This window comes from Hyperolius riggenbachi, chromosome 10 (genome assembly GCF_040937935.1).
Source record: "Hyperolius riggenbachi isolate aHypRig1 chromosome 10, aHypRig1.pri, whole genome shotgun sequence".
Lineage (NCBI taxonomy): Eukaryota > Metazoa > Chordata > Amphibia > Anura > Hyperoliidae > Hyperolius > Hyperolius riggenbachi.
This window is the reverse complement of record NC_090655.1, coordinates 57,921,970-57,935,205: the sequence shown is the minus strand read 5'-3', so window position 1 is coordinate 57,935,205 and position 13,236 is coordinate 57,921,970. Positions and strand designations below refer to the sequence as shown.

The 13,236-nt window shown below is 43.8% G+C and overlaps 1 protein-coding gene across 3 annotated transcripts in view; it reads right to left on the bottom strand.

The window, feature by feature from the left end:
• Window positions 1–13,236, bottom strand: part of LOC137535952 (glycerol-3-phosphate acyltransferase 1, mitochondrial-like) — a 128,843-nt gene that overhangs the window by 72,115 nt on the left and 43,492 nt on the right. The window lies entirely within an intron of this gene.

Below are 13,236 nucleotides of genomic sequence, written 5' to 3'. Positions count from 1 at the left end.
TTTTTCATTCCTGTGTAGCTTACCGTTTCTTACAGGCAGCATGTTTGAGCTCTCAGGCTACTTCTTGCCATCTCAATATCAATGTTCCCCTTTGTAACATGGCTTTACATCTACGTCAACAAGGAGATGACATCATGGCCATAGCACTGCAAAACCGTCATCTGAGGTAACTGTAACCAACCGGTACTATAGAGAGGAGGATTTCTGCAGGAATGCTGCATTACCGCAACTTGTAATTTTAGCCCAATCACAGAACTCAGAAGCATTGGACCAATCAAAGAATGGAGAATTCTTTCAGCGAAAATCATATTACAACTGTTATTTTAGATGTGACACAAGACTCGGATACTACCCAATATTTCATGAGTCATTTGATTGGCCTAAAATGTCCATGGTATTCCGATTACTGCAGTAAAGTTTTGCATTCTCTGATCGGTCCAATACTCAAAAGTATTATGATTAACCACCTTTATTAACAAAATGACTAAAGACTTACCGCTGAAATGGGTAATCTGCATTTTCAGTAATCCGATTTTCCCTGGAATTGGAAATCGCCATTTCCGACCATCCCTAAGAAACTGGCAATCGGGTCCTTTCAACCACAAAGCCTTATTAAGTGCTGGAATACACCCATCACAAACATGTCTGTTTTTTCTTCTGAAACTAATGGCAGACTTGACTGGAGAATAGCAACAAGGGAAAACATGGGAGGGGGGGAGGGTCATAGCTACACAATGTTTTTTTTTTTTATTTATTTATTTTTATTTGCATACATTAAAGATTGCCGGGGTAATTTGGGGGCCAAAGAAAGCTGCTAGTGAAATATTGGAAAAATCACCAATAATCCAGTAATTTGGATATTAAAAGATCAGTCAATTTCACCTAACCTTGTTCTTAAGGAAGCTGTCCCTCTACATATCCCTAACCGGTCCCCCACCGCAAAATGCCTAATCAACCACCCAAGCGATGCCTAAGCCTAACTGCCTACCCCACCAACTGCAATTCCCACCCATCCATAATAGATGTTGTGACAACCTGAATCTCCCTTTAAAGTTCTATGATTTTGGATGTGGGGATTCATCATTCTCTTTCTAGACGACCCTTATCTTAGCTACAGCACCTGTTTGTAGGGCGTATGTATGTATGTATGTATATGTGTTTGTGTGTGTGTATAGCAACCTTTTACGGTATATTTCCTTATAAAAGGCTTGGCTGTCTGTTACACCACCATTTACTTTTGTCACTTTTTTTATTTTGCTAGGAACAAAGATACCTAAAGAATTAGTGGAGATTTTCGAAGTGGAGTCCTTTTGAGGGACTTCAGTCTGAAGAGTGGCTGGTTTCCATGAAGATTACTTATATGGATCCTCAGAGATGCAGATCACACCTCATGTTTGATAATATAATACATGATACATTAAAATAGATGTGCAGACAAGTCCAGGGTAATTGGTATCATCCCGATTCAATACCTCTGAATTATCTGAGTGATAAAGGGAAGACCATAAGACCAAAGTGAGTAAAGTATGTAGGGTGTTAACCGTTCATAAAAATCAGTTACTTTATGCAGGTGCACACAATTCCACAGGCTATTGAAGTCATTAGTCTTGGTGAGAAAAGGTGAGGCTGCAGCGCATTATCCAAACAGCGGAAAGGATAATTGGCTGTAGCTTACCTTCCCTGCAGGATCTTTTAGGCTAGCAGGTGCAGAAAGAGAGCAAACAAAATTGCCTCTGACCCCTCTCACCCAGCTCACTCCATCTTCCAGCGCATGCCTTCAGGAGTAAGATTCCGGTCAATCGCTACCAAAACCTCTAGACACAGGAACAGCTTTTTTCCTCAAGCGGTAGCCATACTAAATGCAGAACCCCGCTAGAGCTGCTAGGACTTGATAGTAATCAGCAGAGAACTGTAAATTAACAAATCTCACCTTGCTTACTGCCACTATACTTGCAGAATGTCCTTGACTTGTAATGTACACACTGTCTGTCTGTCCTTGTATTGTTTTTGTTTGTGTTTGTTAAGCAACTGCCAAGACAAATTCCTTGTAGGTGCAAACTTACTTGGCGAAATAAAATAGATTCTGATTCTGCTCTGGAAACGATCGTCGTGTTTTGCATTTTTCCATGCATTTTTAAATCGCACATCTCTCTTCTTTTCCCTGCACGATGTGCACATTTGCATACAGTATATTTTGCCAGAAACGCAAAATAAAAGAGACCAATAGCACCAAAACTTTAACAGAAAAAGCAAACGTAAAAGCCAACGGAGACTTAGAAATTGATGGGGAAAATGGCCCTGCAAGTGTGTTCCCTGCCTAAGCAGTGGAGATGACTATTGTAGTCAATGTTATGAGTGCTCACACTGCACAGAAACCTACAGACTGTGACAGGGAGGGGAGCCAAAATCAGAATAGGAACTCTGGCCATGCACTGTACTATCCAACTGTACCACAAAATGACTGAATAAATAGTACAATCAAATCAGTCAATTAATTGAACATTTTCTCTTCATCAAATAATGCTTTAATAAATCTTTTCTATGAGAATTGCTGCCATTTCAGTGTCTTATTTGGTATTACAATTTGAAGGATTTTTTATGCTTATGCGATGTACCACCTCTGTTCACGTTAGTAAAAATAAACAAAAGGTATCGTTTATTTGTAATAAAAGAAAATAATTTTAATAACAAGATGTTAAAAAAAAAAAAAAACTTTAAAACATTTTATTCATGGTTTTTATTTCTGTTTTCATAAAGATGATGTACCTTGTTTGTGGCATTCTATAATGAAACTAATAAACTCATCCTTGGGCCCTGCTGTACATTGTCCAGTGCAGATGATCTAGATGAGCGTTTAGAATTTTGGAGTAAAGAAATATAACCCCATAACTTTTAGTTTTTGCATTGAGCCATATTAGGTTGGGTGTGAGTTCCTGTCTTTAGGTTGATGTAGATTTCCATGTGACTGACAAGGTTGGTTTTAATTAGAGTATTGTCCATATGTTTGTTGATGCTATGCATTAAAGTGAATCTGAAGCATAATTAAAAAAAAAAAAAACGATAATTTTATAGCGCTTTTCTCCCTGGGGACTCAAAGCGCTGTGACCCTGCATTATGCGGTCTCAAAGGCTCGGGAAAAAGAGGTGAGTTTTTAGCCTTTTGAAAGCTGTCCAGAGAAGGAGCCTCTCGTACTGATTGTGGAAGTGAGTTCCATAGAGTAGGGGCTGCATAGGAAAAGGCCTGAGCACCAAATGCTAAGTGTATCCTGGGAATAACCAGATTCATCTTGTTGGCAGAGCGAAGGATGTGTGGAGGGGCATAAAGTTCCAATAGATCCGCTATGTATTTGGGTCCCATGTGGTTGAGAGCGTTGAATGTTAGCAGGCAGATCTTAAAGAGAATCTGTATTTAGGGATGGTCGGAAAGGCCAATTTCCGATTCCGCGGTAAATCCGCATTCCGCCATTGCCAAATACCGATTCCGCTACCGATTTCCGCATTCCAAGGTGGAATGTAAATGCAGAAAATAAGCAGATGCAGATTTTCTGCATTTTACATTACAGTAAAAATCCGCCGCCTTTAGCGGTTAATAGCAAAGCCCCCATAAGTCCTAGAAACACCAAATTTTCAGGGTTTATTAAACTGAATCTTGTGAACAAGATGCAAAAAAGTTTTCAAAAAGACCTTATAGTTTTTGAGAAAATCGATGTTCAAGTCGGGCGGAATTTCCGCGATTTCTGGCGGAAATCCGCCTAACGCACTTGCATTACCGATTTCCGCATTCTGATGTGGAAATATAATTTCCGATCGGAATTTTGGAAAATGCATTTCCGCGGAATCCGAATGAGCATCCCTATCTGTATTGTGAAAATCGCACAAAAGTAAACATACTGGTGCGTTAGGGGACATCTCCTATTACCCTCTGTCACAATTTCGCCGCTCCCCGCCGCATTAAAAGTAGTCAAAAACAGTTTTAAAAATTTTGTTTATAAACAAACAAAATGGCCACCAAAACAGGAACTAGGTTGATGTACAGTATATCCACACATAGAACATATATCCATACTCAAGCAGGCTGTATACAGCCTTCCTTTTGAATCTCAAGAGATCATTTGTGTGTTTACCTTCTGTCCCCCTGCAGCTCTCATCCACTGAATACTAGTGACAGGCTGATTGTTTCTTCCTGCAGACAGCTCTGCAAGTGTTTGTAATTCCTCAGTATGTGACAGCCCAGCTCTTTTCACAGCCTAACAGAGGATTTTTATCCAGCTCTCTTCTCTCACTGATAAGAGAGTAGAGACGCTGCTGGTTTATGTAAATAACACACACACACTGGAGTGTGCATAACAGATCAGCACGGAAGAGTTGGACTTGTCACCCTGTGTCTGGAAGGCTGCCGACAGGGGAAAGATACATTGATTTATTACAGAGACAGTGATAGTAGAAAGTGCTGCAGTAAGCCAGAGCACATTAGAATAGGTTTAGGAACTTGTAGGATGGTAGAAAAAAAGGATGACATTTTTGTTACAGTTTCTTTAAAATGGATCCTCCATTTTACTGGCAACCAGTGAAGAGTTTGCAGTACTGGGGAGATGTGTGAGCTGCGGGGGGCATTGGCTAGGAGTCTGGCTGCAGCATTCTGTACTGTCAGGGGTGCAGAATCTTATCTGTGGATTCGATGAACAGGGCATTGCAGTAGTCTAGGTGGGAGGATACAAATGCATGAACCAGGGCAGGTAGGTCTTCAGCTGGGATAAGGTGTTTGATTCTTGGTAAATTTCTTAGATGGAAGAAAAAAGACTCGACGACAGCTGATAGATACTTACCTAAGGAGAGGAAACGCTCTGGGTCCTACAGAGCCTTTCCATTTCTCTCCTCATCTCTGCGTTTCCCCACAGGCTCCCCTGTTTAAATCTCCACTGTGAGAGGTTTCGGGAGCCCGAGTGCTTTTGAAGACGTGCGGCTCTGTATTGCACACATGCGAGAGGTGGTGCTCGCGTGTATGTAGTGTGGAGCTGCCCATCTTCTAAAGCCTGAGTGCTCCTAAAGACTTCTGAAGCTCACCCACAGCAGAAGAAAGCAGTCTTCCATTGGTCATGGGTTAGAGACTGCTAAAAGGGGAGCCTGCGGAGGAATGATGGGACAAGGAGAGTAACTGGAAGGCTCTATAAGACCCTCTCCTTAGGTAAGCATCTGGTTGTTTTTTTCGTTATGCTACAGACTCCTTTTTAAAGGGAACCTAAAGCGAGGCTTCCATATTTATTTCCTTTTACGCAATACCAGTTGCCTGTCTGTCCTGCTGATCTCTATGGCTGCAGTGGTATCCGAATCACACACCTGACTCAAGTAGCTTATCCAGTCAGACTTCAGTCAGAGCCACTTGATCTGCATGCTTGTTCAAGGTCTATGGTTTACGCCATGTGTACAGTGGTGTAGCAGCTGCTTTGTAACGGTTTACTGTGCTACAATGCACCACCTATGGGCAGAGTGTAGCACACTTTTCACTGACAGTATGCAACGCTTTGTGGCCATAACGTGCAATACTACCATTCTGTTCTGTTGCTTTCCTGTTATATAAGGAATACAGCAGAATGTCTCAGTGTGAACACGGTCTCAGGCTAGGATCACGGTGGAAAGAATCGCTAACGTTGCAGAAAACCCATGCTTTTTTTGCCCAATGAAAGTCTATGGGTGGCATTAAAAAAATGCATGGAAAAAGCACATAAGATATTTCAGTGGAGACACACAGGACTGTGTTTTACATGCATTTTTGATGCGTTTCTTATTAAATATGATGCTGTCATTTACTTCATTGAAAAAGGGAAATTCACTAAAAATGCATGAAAAATGCAATTGCATACATAAACGCACGCTAAACTGTAGAAACACAAAATGTAAATACATGGTGTTCTGCACTGCCTAGTGTGCTCCTAGCCTTAAAGTATTAGAGACACAGGATCATGGGAACTGCCAGGCAACTCTCTCTTTAAGAACCAAGGTACATCTTCTTGCACTGACATCAGTTACAATAAACTATTACCGACGTCAACTCATAGCAGACAGGAGAGATGGCAAATATGTTGGCAAAAATTTTATGCAGCTTGAATTAAACCAAATGCACCTCCTGCTGAAATTGATTGGCACAGTTCCAAGCTGCCTACAAATCAGGGGCGGTCCTTCCATGAAGCAACGTGAAATGTGGGCTTCAGGGAGGCAACAATTAGAGTGTGTCCCCTCACCAAATGTTCCCCCTCCTCATGCTCCCCCTCCCTAGGTGCGCAACGCCGCTTCACTCAGCGTTCCAGCGATGGGATCTCCATCCGCCTATCTAGCATCCTGTATCCATGGCTACAGGTCCGGTCACGAGGCGCCACTGTAGTTAGAGAGGAAGCAGGACTTCATGTGGGACTGGTGAACCCATTGCTAATCTGCTGGAGGCGGGTGGATGAGGTGATGTGCAGCACATACCTGGCATCATGGGGATCAGATGCTGCAAGCCAGCAGGGAGGAGATGCTGTCTTGGAAGCAGAGGGAGGTAAGCGAATGCCAGTGCCTGCAATGTACAGCCCGATATGTCTCTCCTGTCTGGTCTCCGGCTTTGCACAGACATCTGTGGGTGGGGGGTCCTTACAATGTATTGCTTCACATGACAAAAAGTCTGTGGCCGGCCCTACTATAAATTAGAAATACATTTGCATGCAGGTCAACATGCTTTTGCTTTGCAATGCAACGTTCTGATTTACAAAGCAGCAGTTCCGACGCTCCACTGTGGTGGTTCACCTATATGGCATTGTCTCTCGCGTTGGACTCAAATCCTAAAATGATTTAGCAAAAGATTTACAACTGGGGATGTTTAGTGAGTTTGTGAGCATGATTTACTATAGGAATTTGCAATTACGGGGTAAGACAAATGTATTTCCTCTTTGTTTTACAGAGTTGATGACATCCACAAGCAGCACCCTGGGTTATTAGCAAGAGTTTGGGTTAGTGCGGTGCTATATTGGTACTCAGGCTGCAGAAGCTGGGTTTGAAGGGAACCTGAACTGTGTGAAATTATTTAAAATAAACACACGAGGTAACTTCAAATGAACATTACATAGTTACCTTGCCATCAGTTCCTCTCAGAAGCTCACCATTTTCTTCTGACAATAATCCCTTCCAGTTCTGACAACATTTTGTCAGAACTGAAATATATCAGTTGCTGTCAGTTATATAACAGTTGCTGTCAGTTATAGCTGAGAGGACAACTGATGTGCCAGGTAATGTCCGTGTTTCCCTATGGCTGAAGTGGGCGATGTTACAGTTTAACTGTGTGCTGACCAGAAAGCTGTTATGGGGCAATGGACATTTTCAAAATGGAGGACGGAGAATTCCCTTCATCACAGTGGACAAACGGAACGTGGGAGAGGAGAAAGAGATTGAGGAGTAGACTACTTGGTAGAAGAGTATGATTTGCGCATATTTATTGCGACGTTTAATTTTCAGTTCAGGTTTTCTTTAAGTATGGTGTAGATTTGATGATCCATGAAAAATGAAGCTCTTAATATCTATTCCTGGCTTTGGCTTGGGGAGTGGGGCTTAGCAGCTAGGAAAATCTCTGGGAAAGCATAGAAAACCCAAGTTCCAGCCTTCTTGGCTTTTACAGAGTGAGGACTTCCTTCTACCAGTGAAATATGATGGGTGACTTCAAATCCTGGATGGACTCCAAGTATACTGTTGAAAGACCTGAGTTGTAACTCCTCTGCGTGGAGGCCTTGTGGCCATGGACAAGCCACCTGCATCACAGAATCGTATGGAACTGGCCATTGCTTAGTGGTTTGTACATCTGACAATGTTTTTATTTGGCTGCTTTGCTCAGGGCAGCCCACTACAAAAGTTATAAATTAAAAAAAAATGCATCTGACTAATCTTTATAACAAATTACTTTGACCTGGTTTTTCAATAGGAAACTTGGAACCACAGGGCTTAGAACCAACGATTCTTCTATTGCAGGCCAGAGCAGCAACTATCTGAGACACCAGCTTTTCTTGTACTTTACCTGGCTCGTGGTTTGGGTTAGTGTGGTGCTATATGGGTACTCCGGCTGTAGCTTTGGAGACCTGGGTTTGAATCATAGTGGTAGCAGTGGTTTACTCCTTAGGTATGTGTAGATTTGATGATCCATGAGAAATGTATCTCCTGGCATTTAGCTCAAGTGGTTATCAGCCAGTAAATGCATTTGGAAGGTGTTGAAAGCTCGGGTTTAAGCCTTGTTTTTTGCTTTTGTTTTTTTACACAGTTGAGATAGGATTTTTTGCTACTAGTAAAGTATGATAAACGAGCACATGTGGTCAGGAGAAAGAGATAGCTCAGTGGAATGGGTCTCTGACTGCAGTGCTGAGAAGCCTGAGTTCAATCCTGGTGGAGAGTCTTGCTCTAATCTTGTTAGCTCTTTTATTAAGCTGTCAAGCTGTTCTACTTGTGAAATAGGATGGACGAGCACATATGGCCAGGAGAAAGAGATAGCTCAGTGGTATGGGTCTCTGACAGCAGTGCTGAGAAGCCTGAGTTCAATCCTGGTGGGCACTGCTAGAGATTCTGACTGGTCTTGTTTACTCTTTATTAAGCTGTCAAGCTGTTCTACTTGTGAAATATGATGGACGAGCACATATAGTTGGGAGAAGGAGATAGCTCAGAGGTAAGGGTCTCTGACAGCAGTGCTGAGAAACCTGAGTTCAATCCTGGACTCTTACAGCTCTGTTGAGATGCCTGAGATCAACCCCTCTGAGTGAAGACCTTGTGGCCCATGGACAAGCCACCACAGCTCCTGAGTCCCAGGTACAAGAGGGGTGCCTGTAACATATGTCAACGACACCAGATAGCTTGGGGCCTCTTCCCCTTTACCCCATGTCTATGTGGTCTATCCATCTGATAATATTTGGAGTGGGCTGTCTTGCTCAGGACAGCCCACTTTCATACTTAGTAAATTTTCTCCCAACACACTTTTTTTTTTTCCTGTAACTTCTCCCTACCATGTAGGTAGGAAGCACACCTAATAATGTATGTACATTATGTCCTTCAAGTTAAACTTGACCAGTAAGGGGATTGAACTCAGGTCTCCAGCATAGCAGGTCAGACCTCCTAACTACCTGAGCCACAAGCTCTGGTCATACAGAGAGCCTTTCGTCCATCATACTTCACATCTACACTTCAAATCTAACAGCATATCCAGGAAGCAAATATCCAAGAAATAAAGCCATTTTCATACTACATTCTAGAGGGACTTGAATTCATGTTTCACTGCACCAGTCATGGGCTGAATAAGTCAGAAATAAAACCTCAAAACTGACATCCAGTTAGTGAAGCGGCCCAGGGCATTAGTAATCGGAAGATAATACAGCAGTGTGATCGATACCCTGGTTATAGTCTTGAGGACTATTTATTGATTTGTGAAATATGATGGACAAGCACATGTGGTAAGGAGAACGAGATGGAGGTATGAGCTCTGATAGTAATGCTGAGAAATCCTGATATCAAGCCCTCCTGGTGAATACCTTGTGGCCCATGGACAAGCCATCACAGCCGGAGCAGTCCTTTTCAGCGCAGGAAGATTTGGGCGCAGCCGGCGCAACCATAGACTATAATAGTAATTACAGCTATAGTGGCGCTCGGTGAGTAACGTCGGCGCCGTCAGAAGACGGAGCTGTAGTTGCTTTTAAAACCTAATAATTTGGCCTCCAGCAATCGCTGGAAGCCGAATTATATCATTCCCTACCGTCCATGGCGGCCTGGAGGGGGAATAGTAATTAACACAGCCGGGAACTTGTGCATCAGCAGCATCAGCCATATACCGATTGTATCCTGCGCCCAAATCTTCTTCAAATGTATGCATCACAGCCACTGTGTCCCAGGCTCAAGTGGGGCGCCTGTAATGTGTGTTGGAAATACTTGTGGTATATCTGATATTTGAAGTGGGCTGCTATTCTCATGGTAGGCCAATCTAAAAGCTGTATTTAGTCAAATGTTACGCCTTATTACTCTTTAACTTCAGTACAAACCACTTTTGTTTGACACATTCCACCAACAGGTCATATAGAACCACTTTGGGTCCCCTGAGGGGTAAAGTGCTCAAGTCCACAGGAGAGATTGGTCCCAGGACTCCTCCATACTGTGGTCGTCCTGACCACTTAAAGCACCAGCTGTTCTCATGCCAGCGTATGCTTGTCAGTGGACAAGTATAGTAATACTCCACCTATAGAATAAAAAAAAAGTAAAGAAGCAACAAGCAAGCACTTTGGTGGATGTAACAAGATAACCTACAAGCAGTTTTCTGCACGATATGTGCGCTTGTCTGTAAATGAACCCAGCATGGACATCTGCAACCCCCCCCCCCCCCCCCCCCCCCAGGCTAACAGCAGCCCCCCAGGCCAAACAAACCAGTATCTTCAGGGGTGCAGGCATGTCTCAGGTATAAAATGCACTAGCTCATGCAGTAGGCTTAAGTCCTCACAGTAGAAGTTTGGGATCTGACTGGTTTATTCATGAGTACTTATCAAATTAAAAGAATATACTTCAAACCAAAATGTGCATGACTACCATATATGGATTAGGATACCAGAAGAGGAACAGCTCCTAAAGCAAGGTGGGGAGTTTGTAATTACGCTTGCACTTTTTGGTGTGCACTGGCCCTTACATAGAACATTTATGATCCCTGGTAGATTGGAAAAGACAAACGCTCAGCGCTTTTTGAAGTGATTTTTCTAGGCGATTCTAGACATGTGCCTAGTAATTTTCAAATCATGCCTAGCGATTTTTGGAGCGTTTTGGTGTAGTGGTTTTTATTTTTTTGTTACAGTAGAGCTGTAACAAAAACGCTTGGAAAATCGCTCTGATCTAGTGCTTTTCAGAGAGATTTTCCACTTTCCTGTACTTAAAGGGACTCCGAGCAGTGCAGAAACTAAATAGAGAAAACTAACAGGCGTAGGGCGACGGTTTAGGTGTCGTCAGAAAGAGGAGAAAGAGAGCTTTAAAATGATATCCATCTTTCCATAGTTACATTGTATTACACAGGGCGACTTTTTCCTAAAGTCAGCAGCTCCATTCTGCTTATATATCATTGGAAAGAGGAGAAAGAGAGCTTTAAAATGATATGCATCTTTCCATAGTTTCTGCACTGCTCGGAGCCCCTTTAACATTGAGGCTGAATCACCTCAGAAATCAGCAGAAATGCTGCAGGACCCGAGTTTGCATTTGAATAGGATGGATCACACCAGAGCGATGTGGTTTTCTCCCAATTACATTAGCTAAGTGCTTTTCAAAGTGTTCTTGGTGTGCACCAGCCCTAAGAGGCAATTAAACCTCCACATGAGAAGTCTACCTACAGACTTCTCCCCCCCCTCCCCACTCCCCCTTACCACTATATCCCCAACCCCCCCAGCGCCCCCCACCCCTCCTCCTCCGTCCCCTTCCCCTCCTTGGGACTATAGGATAGCTTTTTCCTTTGGCTTGGGACACTAATTTCAGGTTTGATACTTGTGAGTGAGCTTGTTCAACTGTATGGGAGTCTTGCGAATATTGACTATGGTGTGTGCTGACTGGATGTCTCATTGTGAGTGGGAAATAATATGAGTCCTTACGCAATAGAAAAATAGATTCTAGTATCCACCACTATCGACACACAGTTCATTCCCTCTGCTTACTCACCTGAAGTTATGAGCAATATGGATGAAGTCTAATCTAAGCTTTGCCTGGGGTAACATGGAACTAACTGTATGCACGCAAGTATTGGTATCCGAGTTTTGGAATGTTGAATGGGACCCTTTGCTGAGGAATCGCGGCCCGTCTGGCCAATCAACTCATAGTAGGTGTAGCCGGGGTGTGCTATGAATGCCTGGCCCACCGTGTACAAGCCACGCCCTGATGAAGAACGGATGTGACGTTCGAAACTAGTTGGCGAATCAGCACACGCAGCCGACGTGACGCCATGTAATCCCAGCCATGCTGCCTGACTGAAAACGCCGGAGACCGTAGGCTAGTCTCGGCGTTTCCCCCCCACCCACCCCCCACAGGAAAGAGACGTGGATGGTTGTGCAGCCTCTAGGACGCAGCGCGAGAAGGGAGTTCACCCCTGCATGTCCCGCACATTGGAAGGGGACGCAGTGCGGATAAAGAACCCAGAGCGCGTGGTGAGCTTGGCTCGGGAAGAAGACCAGTCCTGATGTCATGCTAATCCGGGAGGTTCTGAGTAAGGCAGTGAAGACTCTGTACATGTATATTGGGGGCCCCCCACCGCCAATTCTTTAATCACCTAAGGCCTAGTCGACCCGCATGTGTATGGATGTCTGACGGTATGAAGTGTGGTGGTACTGTACAACAGCGCTGTTGTTTTTAATACTGTGACCTGTTACACAACCTTTTAAGCTTTGCCTATGCACAATAAACAACCTTTTTCCATTTTTGCATGACCCTCTGTCACGGATTGGTTTGTTATAATTACAAGAGTGTGGGTCAGGTTTAAATTACCAGCAAATCAGGGAATATTAGGATCGTGGTCCTCCCTCCCTCCCGTTTTGCCCCTTCCTCTATTTACTACCTCTAGAAAAGGGCCTTTATTCAACTCACTTTCCTCCTAAGGTCTTTTTCAGACAGACGACTGAACTGTGTGCTTGCCGAACAGTTCAGCATCCTGTCTGCCACCCACATGTTTAATTCGGGTACAATTTAAACGCATTTGTAACACCACACGTGGCAGCGATTAACACATGGTGGCGTTACCCGGCACCAGGGGACCACAACATGTCACACCTGAGCACTGCTGTGGCATCAGTACCCAGCACTTAAAAGCGCCCAGCCGATACAGGAGAGCAGCTTGCAGGCGGTGAATTAACCGCCTTTCAGTTGTCCATTTGAGGCCTGTTTTACACCTGGCCTGTGCGTTTGCGGGGCGATGCCCTAGCCCAGTTGCATAGTACTGCCCCCACCTCGCACACCCCTCACTCAGCGACATACCCCCTGCTGGGATTCCCAGGTTTTCCTGTTGTTCCACGCATTTGTGCCACACTGCAAACATGTTTAAAATTTCTGCATCGCCCATTGACTGACTTCTGCAATGACACAGTGGCGGCGGAAGAAATGTAAGACAGTAACGTTGACTTTGCAATGGCTCAGCGGCAAATCCGGAAAAACCGCTAATGTGAACCGTGCCTAAAAGTGTTGCATTGGAAATTCCCGAACGTAAACGGAACGTATACTGTACAAA